We start from the raw sequence: 14058 nt of genomic DNA on the forward strand, positions 1-14058 counted from the left end.
GAGTGGAGAACAGGAGGGCTTCTTAAAGAAAAACTAACAGGTCTGTGAGAGATGGAATTCTTACTGGTTGGTAGGTGATCAAATACTTATGTCATGCAATAAAATGCTAATTAATTACTTAAAAATCATACAATGTGATTTTCTGGATGTTTGTTTTAGATTCCGTCTCTCACAGTTGAAGTGTACCTATGATAAAATTACAGACCTCTACATGCTTTGTAAGTAGGAAAACCTGCAAAATCGGCAGTGTATCAAATACTTGTTCTCCCCACTGTATAAGACTCCAGCTTCAGGGATTTTTGCAGTTTGTTCCAGTCATTGGCAGTAGAGAACTGGAAGGAAAGGCGGCCAAAGTAGGAGTTGGCTTTGGGGATGACCAGTGAAATATACCTGCTGGAGCGTGTGCTACTTGTGGGTGCTGCTATGGTGACCAGTGAGCTGAGATACCTAGCAAATACTTATAGATGACCTGGAGCCAGTGGGATTTGGCGACGAATATGACGCGAGGGCCAGCCAACGAGAGCAGACAGGTCACAGTGGTGGGTAGTATATGGGGCTTTGGTGACAAAACAGATGGCACTGTGATAGACTACATCCAATTTGCTAAGCAGAGTGTTGGAGGATATTTTGTAAATGACATCGCCGGAGTCAAGGATCAGTAGGTTAGTCAGTTTTACAAGGGTATGTTTGGCAGCATGAGTGAAGGATGCTTTGTTGCGAAATAGGAAGCCGATTTTAGATTTTATTTTGGATTGAAGATGCTTAATGTGAGTCTGGAAGGAGAGTTTACAGTCTAACCAGACACCTAGGTATTTGTAGTTGTCCACATATTCTGAGTCAGAATCGTCCAGAGTAGTGATGCTAGACGGGCGGGCGGGTACGGGCAGCGATCAGTTGAAGATGCATTTAGTTTTACTTGCATTTAAGATTAGTTGGAGGCCACGGAAGAAGTGTTGTATGGCATCAAAGCTTGTCTGGAGGTTTGTTAACACAGTGTCCAAAGAAGGGCCAGAAGTATACAGAATGGTGTCATCTGCGTAGAGGTGGATCAGAGAATCACCAGCAGCAAGAACAACATCATTGATGTATACAGAGAAAAGAGTTGGCCCGAGAATTGAACCCTGTGGCACCCCCATAGAGACTGCCAGAGGTCCGGACAACAGGCCCTCCGATTTGACACACTGAACTCTATCTGAGAAGTAGTTGGTGAACCAGGCGTGGCAGTCATTTGAGAAACCAAGGCTGTTGAGTCTGCCGATAAGAATGCGGTGATTGACAAAGTCGAAAGCTTTGGCCAGGTTGATGAAGATGGCGGCACAGTATTGTCTTTTATCGATGGGGGTTATGATATCGTTTAGCACCTTGAGCATGGCTGAGGTGCACCCATGACCAGCTCGGAAAACAGGTTGCATAGAGGAAACTTGGCTTTCGAAGACTTTAGGAAGGCAGGGTAGGATAGATATAGGAACCAAACTTGATCTGGAAATAAGTAGAATAATGGTGAGGACAGTGTTCAGTCTGGTTTAACCAGGTAAGTACAGATGTACTATCTTAATTTGATCACTCTGCACCTGAGGAAATTCAAATGTGCCTCTTGATTTACATACATTTATTGAAAACCTGCAGTTTACTTTCTCTCTCGTTTACTCAAACGCTAAAGCACCAGACAGAATAAATGTCCGACTACTGTAGGTCCTACTGCTGCAACATTCAAATGTACAGAAATGTATCTGAAATGCAGCCATACACATCAACATCCGTTGTTTTATATAGCTCAATAATACAAGATAGATATTGTTCTCCACTACGCCATACAGTACAAGTGTATGTGAAATGCAGCCGTAGGCTACACCTAAACTATAGCCTACTGTAGCCTATCCAAGACTAATTTCCAGTTAGAAAATTAAGACCTAACACCTGCATTTCTTCCCTTTATACACTAAACCACAGAAAACTGCTCAATTGGAAAAGCAAGTCTGCTACAGTCAGCATCAAATCAAATCAAATTGTGTTTGTCACATGATTCATAAACAACAGGTGTAACAGTGAAATTATTACTTACGAGTCCTTTTCCAAAAATGTAGAGTTAAAGACAAAGATTATATACATGTATGTGTGAGTGTGTGGGTAGTGTGAGTCCAGTGTGTGTGCATAGCAACAGTGCATTATGGAACACACCAGATTAATAAATGTGTTTATGACTAAGCCAAATCTCTAAACTTGCTGTACCGGTTTGGTCTGGAAAAAGGATGTCTAAGTAGCTTGTATTCATGTTATTGTCTTATTCTTGTTTTTGTTCTATACTCTTTGCTGTACGGTGTCTGTGGGTTTTTCAAAAGGCACATTAAATCCCATGTATTATTATTATTATTATACTGTTGGCGAGTAAATTTTGTACAACATATTCTCTTCATGCTATTAGTGTTTATTATATGGTAATTATCTGAAATAGAATTGAATAGATGAGAGGGGCAGTGAGAACAAGAAAGGAATCCAACTTCACTACAGACTGTTCAAATAGATTGCAATTCATCAATACCACATCTCTCTCTCATTTTATTTCTAGGGGTGGCAGGTAGCTTAGTGGTTAGAGTGTTGGGCCTGTAATTGAAAGGTTGCTAGATCGAATCCCTAAGCTTACAAGGTCAAATCTTTTCCTGTAAATAAGAATTTGTTCTTAACTGACTTGCCTAGTTAAAAAAAACATCTCTCCCTGTTCCCTCTGTTAAAGTTCTGTCTATATCTAGCAATAATGTTATGTCACTGCAAGATCTAACTTCAGTGTCACGACTCCTACCGAAGGTGGCTCCCCTTCCTGTTCGGGTGGCGCTCGGCGGTCGTCGCCCTCCTGCTGGTTGTGCGGGATTATTTCGATGTACATGTGTACACGGCTATATGTCACGGTTGTCCGTGTGTTTGGTTTTTTTGCTGGGCGTTTTTTGGGGGCATTTGTTTTGGTTGGCGTCTGTTCACCGTTGTAGTGCATTAAAAGTAAGCGCTACCCTGAACTCTCTGCTTCCTGCGCCTGACTTCTTCCCCACTACACCCCGGGCGTTACATTCAGTATCTTTCTATGACTCAATGGTGCATTGTCTGGTGTAATGAGGAATAAAAGAGGGTTTTATGCTTGATGGTAATGACATTACTTAAAACCTTCAGAGTCAAGTGAGTTAATGAATGATGTTGAGATGTCAGAGAAGCTTTTTCCTCTGACCTACATATTGTAAGGTTGCATGCAGCAGAGAGTCACTCTGTGGTAAAAAGCTACTCTACACTTCTCAGGCTCAGAGTGGTAAGGGGCTTCCTAAGAAATTGAGTAGGCTGACGTACGCATTTGAGTAGGCTGACATACGCATCCTTTTCCCATTTAGAACTAGCCATACAGTTTTTTGAAATGTGAAAGCAACCGCAGTTTACTTTCCCCCAACAACATGTTTACCAATGTTTGATTGTAATTTAATTTAATTGTATATCTATATGAATTGTGGAAACATATACATTATACTGTTGTTATTACCTAACATGACTGTAATCATAGCTGACCAAATTAATGATAAATAATAAGTAATAATAAAGAATCATACTTTGTTGGAGGGTTAAGGGGTATAAATCTATTCCTAACCTAGATTACAAAATAACTTTTAGGCACATTTCAGTAAGAAAGGAGCTGACGATACCAAACATTGAGTTGAAGAGGAGAAGATAACTGAAATAATAGGTTCAGCTAAGGGCAGTGCACAGACCTTTGATGAGGATACTTATTTTGCTAGAACCACTCCTGGGGTGGGTAGGAGGCTATATCAGCTAATCATCACTAATGTAGGCTAGATGAATCAGCTAGTTAGCTAGGCTACGCTGTCAAAACAAGCGAATTCGTCTTTACTCGACTTGAATTTGTTCTGATACTGAAAGAGGCGAACTGTAGTTGCCTCCTTCCCTGTCCCTGACAGTGAGACGAGACAACACATTAATTTCAAACTCACTACTAGTTCCAGTGTTTTCTAAAGGCTCAGACCTGGGTTGGGGAGTTGCAGTGATGAGACAAGATCGAAATTACACAACAAAAACTTTTTATAATAATAATACAAAATTAAAAAAATCAAATACTGAACAAAATTTTCAACCAAACTATTTCAAAGATTTTACTGAGTTACAGTACATTTGAGGAAATCAGTCAATTGATATACATTCATTAAGCCCTAATCTATGGATTTCACATGGCTGGGATTACAGATATGCATCTGTTGCTCACAGATACCTTAAAAATGGGTCTCAAAAATGTGTCACTGTATTTTTGTTCACTCAGATTACCATCGATAAAATGCAATTGTGTTCGTTGTCCATAGTTTATGCCATACCATAACGCCACCGTCACCATGGATCACCCTGTTCAGCTTCGTGATATGCCACACCTGCCAGGTGGATGGATAATCTTGGCAATAAGGAAATGCTCACTAACAGGGATTTAAACAAATTTGTGCACAATATTTGAATGAAATAAGCTTTTGTGCGTATGGAACATTTCTGGGATCATTTGCTTCAGCTCATGAAACCAAGTGGACCAACCCATATATTTTTGTTCAGTGTATAAAAAAAAGCTTTACATAAGGCCATGCACAGATAGAGCCCTTTGAGGTTCTGGAGCACCTGCCCCCTTTCCCCTTCTATGAAAGCATGACATTTAGATTGGTGTCATTGCTTTAAACAAATATTTTTGTTGTCTCTTTTCTATCTTGTAACTTAAATAAGATGAATTGCCCAACAAACTAGATCAGTTCTCATGCACTAATTATTCTTGAAAAAATTCCCCTCTGAAAAAAGCCCTTACGTCTTGAAAAAAGCCCTTCTGCAACCGCAAGCTTCCTCTTCGCATGCAGGAGCTTCGCACCTGCGCCTGGCAGTGAGTTTGAAATTAATGTGTTGTCTCGTCTCACTGTCAGGGACAGGGAAGGAGACAACTACAGTTCGCCTCTTTCAGTATTAGAACAAATTCAAGTCGAGTAAAGACGAATTCGCTTGTTTTGACAGCGTAGCCTAGCTAACTAGCTGATTCATCTAGCCTACATTAGCGATGATTAGCTGATATAGCCTCCTACCCACCCCAGGAGTGGTTCTAGCAAAATAAGTATCCTCATCAAAGGTCTGTGCACTGCCCTTAGCTGAATTTCAGTTATCTTCAACTCAATGTTTGGAATCGTCAACTGCGCTCTCAGCTCCTTTCTTACTGAAATGTGTCACCTAAAAGTTATTTTGTAATCTAGGTTAGGAATAGATTTATACCCCTTAACCCTCCAACAAAGGAATCAATTAATATACTGTATATAATTGATTTCTAAATCCCAAAATGTAGGTAGCAAGTAAGGATTCTAGCATTAAAACTAAAACATGCAATACAACCAAATTAAAATACATTTAAAATATGTATTTATATTGCCAAATTGCATGAGATTACTATGGACGCTGTTTCCGCCATTGTATAAAATAATTATCAGGTAGGGTAGACAGCTCTGTCCACCTATTTAACTTTAGGGAGAGAGAGTTGCGAGACTCAGACCCCCCAACTCAATACATCGCAAAGAAATGGGAAGGCAGGTTCACTCAGAATGCATCAACAGGCTTTCATGGAAACTAACCAGCAACATCGTCATCACTTTCCAAACAGAATCTTGACGTTTTTCTATTTGCTTCACTTTCACCCGTCACTCCAAGAAAGGTGTGGGGACAGCTATAAGAGTGTGGTCCTGGAACCAGGCTGGTTCTAACCCGACCTCTGTGGCTGCTCAGTGGGCGGGGTTTCTGTCGCAGTGGAATGAGTAGCAATCTGAGTCAGGGGACTTTCATGTGGTAATTCATCACCTACATTAATCTTCCAGCAAGACAATAACCCCAAGCACTAATCAAAATCCACAAAGGAATGGTTAATTGTCCATAAAATCAACATAGTGCAATGACCATCTCAGTCTTCGGACTTGAACCCCATTGAAAACCTGTAGTTTTAATTGTAAAGGGCAGTCCATAAGCGCAGACGAAGGATATCAAGGATCTGGAAAGATTATGTATGGAGGAATGGTCCCTCCCAATGTGTTCTCCAATCTCATAAAATATTTTAGAAAAAGGCTAAGTGTCATCATCCTCACAAGGGGAGGGTGCTGGGGTATTGAAAACAGGGGATCCAATCATTTTGACCCCTCTTTTTATTTTTTATTTTATTATTACTGATTTTATTACATCTTTCTCTGAGAAAAGTTATTAGTATAAAAGCAGACAATATAGCTCAGTATTTGTACTGTTTGTTTTATACAGTATTTTTTGCTCATCTTTATCAAGGGATGTAACGGATGTCGTCTGGAGATAGAGAGGAGGACCAAGGTGCAGCATGGTAAGGGTCCATGTCTTTTTAATAAACAAACTGAACACTGGAACAAAACAATAAACGATGTGAACAAAACGAAACAGTACCGTGTGGCTCAAACACTCACACTGAAACAAACACTCACAAACCAAAAGTGAAACCCAGGCTACCTAAGTGTGATACTCAATCAGGGACAACAATTGACAGCTGCCTCTGATTGAGAACCATACTAGGCCGAACTCAAAAAACAACATAGAAACACAAACATAGACTGCCCACCCCAACTCACGCCCTGACCATACTAAAACAAAGACAAAAACAAAGGAACTAAGGTCAGAACGTGACAAGGGATCCAATAATTCCAGACCCCACTGTATATGAATTGTTGAAACATATAAATTACTTTTGTTATTACCTAAATCAAATCAAATCCAATTTTATTTGTCACATACACATGGTTAGCAGATGTTAATGCGAGTGTAGCGAAATGCTTGTGCTTCTAGTTCCGACAATGCAGTAATAACCAACAAGTAATCTAACTAACAATTCCAAAACTACTGTCTTATACACACAAGTGTAGGGGGATAAAGAATATGTACATAAAGATATATGAATGAGTGATGGTACAGAGCGGCATAGGCAAGATACAGTAGATCGTATCGAGTACAGTATATACATATGAGATGAGTATGTAAACAAAGTGGCATAGTTAAAGTGGCTAGTGATACATGTATTACATAAAGATGCAGTAGATGATATAGAGTACAGTATATACGTATACATATGAGATGAATAATGTAGGGTATGTAAACATTATATTAGGTAGCATTGTTTAAAGTGGCTAGTGATATATTTTACATCATTTCCCATCAATTCCCATTATTAAAGTGGCTGGAGTTGAGTCAGTGTGTTGGCAGCAGCCACTCAATGTTAGTGGTGGCTGTTTAACAGTCTGATGGCCTTGAGATAGAAGCTGTTTTTCAGTCTCTCGGTCCCAGCTTTGATGCACCTGTACTGACCTCGCCTTCTGGATGATAGCGGAGTGAACAGGCAGTGGCTCGGGTGGTTGTTGTCCTTAATGATCTTTATGGCCTTCCTGTAACATCGGGTGGTGTAGGTGTCCTGGAGGGCAGGTAGTTTGCCCCCCGGTGATGCGTTGTGCAGACCTCACTACCCTCTGGAGAGCCTTACGGTTGTGGGCGGAGCAGTTGCCGTACCAGGCGGTGATACAGCCCACCAGGATGCTCTCGATTGTGTATTTGTGAGTGCTTTTGGTGACAAGCCGAATTTCTTCAGCCTCCTGAGGTTGAAGAGGCGCTGCTGCGCCTTCTTCACGATGCTGTCTGTGTGAGTGGACCAATTCAGTTTGTCTGTGATGTGTATGCCGAGGAACTTAAAACTTGCTACCCTCTCCACTACTGTTCCATCGATGTGGATAGGGGGGTGTTCCCTCTGCTGTTTCCTGAAGTCCACAATCATCTCTTTAGTTTTGTTGACGTTGAGTGTGAGGTTATTTTCCTGACACCACACTCCGAGGGCCCTCACCTCCTCCCTGTAGGCCGTCTCGTCGTTGTTGGTAATCAAGCCTACCACTGTTGTGTCGTCCGCAAACTTGATGATTGAGTTGGAGGCGTGCGTGGCCACGCAGTCGTGGGTGAACAGGGAGTACAGGAGAGGGCTCAGAACGCACCCTTGTGGGGCCCCCGTGTTGAGGATCAGCGGGGTGGAGATGTTGTTGCCTACCCTCACCACCTGGGGGCGGCCCGTCAGGAAGTCCAGTACCCAGTTGCACAGGGCGGGGTCAACACCCAGGGTCTTGAGCTTGATGACGAGCTTGGAGGGTACTATGGTGTTAAATGCCGAGCTGTAGTCGATGAACAGCATTCTCACATAGGTATTCCTCTTGTCCAGATGGGTTAGGGCAGTGTGGTTGAGATTGCATCGTCTGTGGACCTATTTGGGCGGTAAGCAAATTGGAGTGGGTCTAAGGTGTCAGGTAGGGTGGAGGTGATATGGTCCTTGACTAGTCTCTCAAAGCACTTCATGATGACGGAAGTGAGTGCTACGGGGCGGTAGTCGTTTAGCTCAGTTACCTTAGCTTTCTTGGGAACAGGAACAATGGTGGCCCTCTTGAAGCATGTGGGAACAGCAGACTGGGAAAGGGATTGATTGAATATATCCGTAAACACACCAGCCAGCTGGTCTGCGCATGCTCTGAGGGCACGGCTGGGGATGCCGTCAGGGCCTGCAGCCTTGTGAGGGTTATGTAATGTAGTGCTATTTCCTATGCAAATGACCAGCTTACTGCTATTGCATTGCTATAATTGAGACAACATATAGCAATGTATTTTCACAGTAAAACATGGTAGGGCCAGACAGGAACGCACACACCTACACACACGCAGCCCCTCCCCTTCTGGATGGGCTCCAAAGACAAAGAACTCTGTCGAGAACCAATGGGATACTGACACCAGGCTGGAGGAGACTGTCTATCATCTACGAACAACCTACCAGGAGCCAGGACTACCAGAATCTACCTACGTCATTTCAATGTATAAAATGAACTGTACGATTGTGACCTGTCTCTCTTTTTTCCAATGGTTCGCTTGAGAACTTGACGAAACGGAGCCGTGCACGTAATTGCCAGATATCATTACTCTTGAATAAACGGCCTTTACTATACCGTATCCGCCTTGTCCAGCGTCTCGACTTGGTCTCGTTTCTCATATACAAATTCATCAACAGTTAACACGTTTAAATGTTTTACTCACCTCTGCTGCAGTGAAGGAGAGGCCGCATGTTTTGTTTGCAGGCCGTGTCAGTGGCACTGTATTGTCCTCAAAGCAGGCAAAAAAGTTATTTAGTCTGCCTGGGAGCAAGACATCCTGGTCTGTGAGGGGGCTGGTTTTCTTTTTGTAATCCGTGATTGACTGTAGACCCTGCCACATACCTTTTGTGTCTGAGCCGCTGAATTGAGATTCTACTTTGTCTCTATACTGAGGCTTAGCTTGTTTGATTGCCTTGCGGAGGGAATAGCTACACTGTTTGTATTCGGTCATGTTTCCGGGTTTCAGTTTCACGCGAATGCTGCCATCAATCCACGGTTTCTGGTTTGGGAATGTTTTAATCGTTGCTATGGGAACGACATCTTCAACGCACGTTCTAATGAACTCTCACACCGAATCAGCGTATTCGTCAATGTTGTTGTCTGACTCAATACGAAACACCTAACATGACTGTAAAGAACAACTAGTAAAAAGAGCTTTACTTTGTTGGAGGGTTAAGGGGTTTATAAATCTATTCATAACCTAGATTACAAAATAACTTTTAGGGGACACATTTCATTAGGAAAGGAGCTGAGAGCTCACTTGACGATACCAAACATTGAGTTGAAGAGGAGAAGATAACTGAAATAAAATGTTCAGCTGAGGGCCGTGCACAGACCTTTGATGGGGATACTTCTTTGTTAGAACCACTCCTGGGGTGGGTAGGAGGCTATATCAATTTATCATCACTAATGTAGGCTAGATGATCATCTAGTTAGCTAGTCTATGCTGTCAATTTGGGCTGTGGGAATTAAGAAACTGTGTACAACGCAACCCCAATTTGAATCAATGAAACCCATTGATTTAAAAAAAAAACTGTCTAACACTGGTTCACGCAGAGGGTATCATTCCAACTCTTATTGTGTGTTTTCATGTCGATAGTGGTGCGAGTCTGAGTGATAATAGGCAGTAGAAAACATGTGTTTATCACCCCTAATTTGTCAATCTTACCTTCTGTAAACGGTGTACGTGAACCTCACCATCATTTGGGATGCTGCAGAACTGCACCGCTATGCTACGTGACAGAGGTCGTGTTCCCCTGATAAGGCGAGGTGACACAACAACCAATAAACATAATGAAACAATTGAAATGCCACGGACGACACGCACACACCGCCACTACTGAGACACCAGCAAGAATAAGCCAGACCTGGCAAGAATTCGTAAAATGTTATTAGGAAGCAGACTTAAAATACAATTGTGAATAGCCTTAATAGCACAACTAATATTATAGCATTGACAATATTGTTAACAGCATTAAGAGTAATGATTACTAGAAAATTATTATGGTAAAAACAGTTAAACATATAACAGAACATTCTTTATAATGCTTCTACTAAAAATAGTAGTAAATCAAATTTTATTTGTCACATACACATGGTTAGCAGATGTTAATGCGAGTGTAGCGAAATGCTTGAGCAAATAACAAATAATAATATTATCATTATAATAATCAACATTTTGTTCAATCTTTTATCCTATTGTTATTTGGTCCATTATTATTTAAGTGGTAATGCCCGAGAAGCGGGTGTTGCTCGTCAAGTGCCAGAAAACCGTGCCAATATGTCCTCCCAACACCGGCATTATTCCCGGGCATTAAAACTTTTATACAACGGGTTACCAACATATTCAAATAATAATTTATTCATACGATTTCATCCTTCCACAATATATAGTCCTGACCAAATCTAGAGTTGCTACCCAAGCCGGCTGGTCGTTCGTTCTATCTGTTTGGTTGCCAGAGAGCGACCTAGTCATTCAGTATTTTTGTTCTGTAGCTATGGACGCGACCCAGTCTTTCATTCTAAATGTTCCTTTGCCGTACTGGCTGCCAACGGTCTTATCCCTTGCTCGCTAGCTAGTCAACTACAGCTAATTTACTGTCATGTAAAAATATATATATTTTAAAACAGCAAAGTAGCTGCATTTGCGTTTGTTTAAGCTGTTTTCCAGTGACATTTATTTGGATACATCCATAACAATAAGCTAATGATGCATGATTTCGCCTGGCACAGAAAATGTGCTCTTTCGTCAGGACACTGTTGTTCAGAGGAGCTAGCCTACAACACAACTAACACAATCACTTCAAACTGAAGCTGGACAGACAGAAAACCAGCAGCACTTTGTTTAGTTTGACCTGTTTTCTATTGATATTTCTTTGTATATTTCAAAAGAAATTATGCTGATTCATGATTTCGACTATGAAAAGCTGCATGCCTGTCTCATCCCGACACCTTCATTACTATAGTACAGCTGGAGATTGAATTTGAACATTGAAACAATGTTGTAAATATCAGAGAGGCAGACAGCAAGGTTTATACAAATCTCCACTGTTGAAAACTAAATGTTAGTCTTAAAGAAATGTGAGATAATGTCTAGATGATTTTTATAGAGGAGATCAAGTTTATACATTGCTGGCTGGGCTGATGAGACAGTGGATTAAGCAGTCAGATGGAACAGAGTAAATGGGCATTTACTCATTTACTCATAATGTCATAGATTTAGCCGATGATAACTTGTGGAATAGACATTGGCTGGAATGCGTTCAGGATTAGACCCACCTGTTGTATAATGCACTGCACACAATGTTCTGTCATTCATATTTCACTGAACACAATTTCCTGTACATTGTGTCACAGTAAAAGGTCAATATCCCTCAGGAGTTTACACCCCCAAGGATGTCATTGCTATTATTGTGGCCCTCTAAGGCTGCGCTTAGACAGGCAGCCCAATTCTGATGCTTTTTTCAGGTCTGAAAACATCTGATGTGAAAGTTCTAATGTGATTGGTCAAAAGACCAATTAATGGAAAAGAATATCAGAATTGGGCTGCCTGGGCCTCCCGGGTGGTGCAATGGTTAAGGACGCTGTACTGCAGTGCCAGCTGTGCCACCAGAGACTCTGGGTTCGTGCCCAGGCTCTGTCAAAACCGGCAGCGACCGTGCTGTGAGGGGAGGTACATGAGGAGACGTTGGCTCCCTCTGCTGGGAATACGGGAGCTGGGCACCCCGACACGGACAGCTCTAAGTGGAGGTAATTAGAGGAAAGTGCCAACCAGCTGTGGAGGCCAAATAATAGGAGCACTGAGGCACACCGCCAGAGAATTTAATGTTAATTTCTCTACCATAAGCCGCCTCCAATGTCGTTTTAGAGAATTTGTCAATTACATCCAACCGGCCTCACAACCGCAGACCACGTGTAACCACGTCAGGCCAGGACCTCCACATGGGATGATCTGAGGCCAGCCACCCGGACTGCTGATGAAGCTGAGGAGTATTTCTGTCTGTAATAAAGCCCTTTTGTGGGGAAAAACTCAGTCTGATTGGCTTGGCCTGCCTGCGCCCCTGCCCAGTCATGTGAAATCCATAGATTAGGGCCTTCTGAATGTATTTCAATTGACTAATTTCCTTATATGAACTGTAACTCAGTAAAATTGTTGTAATTGCTGCATGTTGCGTTTATATTTTTGTTCAGAATATTTACGTGAAAATGTACAGAACTTTAAAATACCTGTATAAAAGTGAGTTATCACAAAATACACTATTTACAGCCAAACTTACAATCATTAGACATATGAACTAATCAGGGATGATCCAACCTGCTCTTAAGGAGCCACATGGTGTGCAAGCCCTTGTGCAAGCCTTTGTTCAAGCCCAGTTCTACATGTTTATACTAATAAGCTGATTAGTTGAATCGGGTGTGGTAGTTTCTTGACAGGTCTTACCAGCTTGTCTTCCCGTTCCTCAAGTTCTGTTTCCTAGTTTTTCCCGGTTCTCACCATTCTGCCTGCACTAACCCCGAGCCTGCCTGACTCTGACCTGATTATGAACTTCTTCCCACCCTGACCCTGAGCCTGCCTGCCGTCCTGTACCTGCCTGACTCTGACCTGGTTACGAACCTCTGCCTGTCTTTGACCTGCCCCTCGCCTGCCCCGTATTTATAATAAATCATCTGAGAATTGTACTATCCGCCTCCGGTGTCTGCATCTGGGTCATATCCTGAGTCGTGATACAAAACAGAATCTGTGAGACTCATGCACCATGGAATCCCCATTAATTTAGCAGGTCAAAATGTTACAACTTGTAACTAAATGTTTTATTTACAAGATTCTCAGTTCAAACCTTCGCCATGTTTTCAAAAGCTGTGCATCTGTTCAACTCCGTCCATTGACATTTTAGAAGCAATCAAATTTGTTCTGCCCCCTAAACCAATCAGATTATTTTTGCCCTTAGAACAAATTTGACAATTTATGTCAATCTGCCTGCCACAAGCAGCAACAGTGTATAATTTGTTATCCCTTTCTCAAAACATTGTAGTTCCCCTAGAGGGCACTATAGCATTAAACATGTGCATAAAATGTTCTAGCTAGCAGTTTGTGAGTAAGACGAGAAAGCCCCAGATACCTAGTCAGTGGTGTAAAGTACTTAAGTAAAAATAATTTAAAGCACTAAAGTTGTTTTTTGGGGTATCTGAACTTTACTATTTACTTTTACTTTTACTTCACTACATTACTAAAGAAAATAATGTACTTTTTACTCTATACATTTTCCCTGACACCCAAAGTACTCGTTATATTTTGACAGGAAATTTATCCAATTCACAAACTTATCAAGTGAACATCCCTGGTCATCCCTACTGCCTCTGATCTGGCAGACTCATTAAACACAAATGCTTTGATGTCTGAGTGTGCCCCTTGCTATGCGTCAATTAAAAAATAAAATAAATTGTGCCATCTGGTGTGAAATAATTTGTACTTTTACTTTTGATACTTAAGTATATTTTAGCAATTCCATTTACTTTTGATACTTAAGTATATTTAAAACCAAATACTTTTAGACTTTTACTCAAGTAGTGTTTTACTGAGTGACTCACTTTAACTTGA

The sequence above is a fragment of the Oncorhynchus tshawytscha genome, linkage group LG23 (assembly GCF_018296145.1).
Source record: "Oncorhynchus tshawytscha isolate Ot180627B linkage group LG23, Otsh_v2.0, whole genome shotgun sequence".
Taxonomy (NCBI): domain Eukaryota; kingdom Metazoa; phylum Chordata; class Actinopteri; order Salmoniformes; family Salmonidae; genus Oncorhynchus; species Oncorhynchus tshawytscha.